Genomic DNA, 2,234 nt, shown 5'->3' on the forward strand with positions numbered 1-2,234 from the left:
ATACGCTTGGCAGGGACGGTTTGGTTGGATCCCGCCTGTCGAGGTAGCGGCGACGGCGTAAGGGCGGTGGTTCATTCCGCTTACGTTGAGATGTGAGGTCCGTGGCAATAGTATCCCGCTCGCATCCCTTCGGATCACTAGAGTGTGTAGGAACAAAATCCTGGACGGTATTTGGAGCACCATATCTCGGGGGTTCCCATTATGATTCCGAAGGGCGACATCTCCATGGAGATGTGTCGGGTTGGCAGTTGAACCGACAATGTGATATCACAGCCAATAGGGCATGCATTCATCATGTGCATCTTCTATTTGTTTGTTTGCTTTGCCGACTTGTATTGTTTTCCTAATTGTATAACGTGCCTAATTGCCTTTTTAAATTACTTGATATACATGCTTATACGTGTGCTTTACCTGCATTGATATTACCTGTGTTTTTCTACTGGGATTGAGGAGGATTGGAAGGTGGTGGCGATGTGATTGCATGGCGGTTAGGCTGGAGAAGGCTGTGGGACAGCGGTGAACTGATAGTTAAAAATCCTTTAAGTTAGTTTACCCCTTTTTATAAAGGTTTTAAAGTTATGGTTTTAATTTTAATATGTTTTAAGTTGAATCTTATGATGGATATGAAGCTCTAGGATTGCCTCTAGCATCCCGGGATCTTATATCTTACATTACTGGGCACTGTTACCATACTGAGAACCCCCGGTTCTCATTCCATACTTTGTTGTTATTTTTCAAATGCAGGTCGCAACGCACCTCGGTGAGTTGCTTGATGGTGACAGAGCGGAGGACCTTTATCATGTATTTAGAGTCTTTTGATTTATTTTTATTACTACTCTCACTTTTGTATTTTATTTTACTTTAGAGGCTTACTTTATGAGAGATATTCTGTATAGGCTGTCTTATTTTCAAAACTCTGTATGTCAGAAGTTAACTAGTTGACCTAAACTCCGCGGGCTGTGGCTAGTATCTTATGATTATTATACTCTTATATAGCTACATATATCTTGTTATCTCACATAGTGGATCTTGTCTCTTACGCTTGTAGCTTCGTGTGAGTGTTCGTGCTTTGTAATTCCGTATTTGAGCTCATTTTCTTCATCGGGCTTCTAGAATTATTATTTCTTCTTTATATATTTATGTACAAGCTTTAGAATTGTCGTAACCTTTGATTAACCTTTGCTTTACGACATGAGGTAAGGCTTAGGGTAATTAGGGTGTTACATTTAGTGGTATCAGAGTGGTTTGTCCATGTGAGCCTGAGGGATGGACCGATTGTGCTTCATTGCATACTCTGTGTCTTTTTCTCTCATGCTATGTAGGTTATCTGCTTGATATATATATAGCATGCTTATTTATGAGTACCTTTTTGGGATAATTGAAGCACTAGGCTTTTGATATTGAGACTGATCACCTTGATATCAATTGTTTGATGTGGACATGACCCTGAATGGCATCTTGCGGACAAGGTCAGTCACGTATACAGAGAGATTATGAGGGTAACCTGTCGATGGAAAATCACGCTGAACTCATGGCGGCAAAGACTAACCTAGCTAACACGATTCAAGTGAGCACTGCGATGACTACTAATGCTATGCGGCGAACAAGGCAATCAGCCGGAAATAAAAATGTAGAAGGTACTGAGGACAGCTTAGGTGGTGTTCCGAGGACTCTAGCTGCTTTTCTGAAAGTTGACCCGCCGATTTTCAATGGATTGACAAATCCTACTGAAGCAGACAATTGGTTCAAAGCTGTGGAGTGTGCCTTACAGACTCAACATGTCCCGAATAATCAGTTCGTGGAATATGCGGCTTATCAACTCGTAGGAGAAGTTCAACATTGGTGGTAAGGAGAGTGTCGATTTCTGCAACTACAGAATATGGATATTCCAAGGGAGCTATTTCGGACTGTTTTCAACAAGAAGTATTTTCCTGAGTTAGTGAGGGAGGCCAGAGAGTTAGATCTTATACAGCTGAAGCTAGGTTCAATGCCTGTGGCCGAGTATACGAGTAAGTTTCAAGAGCTCTGTAGGTTTTCAAGGGTATGTCGAGGAGCCCCTGAGTCCTATAAGGATTGGAAGTGTGAAAAGTACCAAGTAGGGCTGAGGGAAGATATCATGCGTGCTGTGGCTCCATTTGAGATTAAGAGATTCTCGGAATTGGTGAATGAAGCAAGATTCATGGAGGATTGCATTGAGAAAATGACTTTGACGAGAGATACTCACGAGGGTACCA

This window comes from Arachis hypogaea, chromosome 17, assembly GCF_003086295.3.
Source record: "Arachis hypogaea cultivar Tifrunner chromosome 17, arahy.Tifrunner.gnm2.J5K5, whole genome shotgun sequence".
NCBI classification, from domain to species: domain Eukaryota; kingdom Viridiplantae; phylum Streptophyta; class Magnoliopsida; order Fabales; family Fabaceae; genus Arachis; species Arachis hypogaea.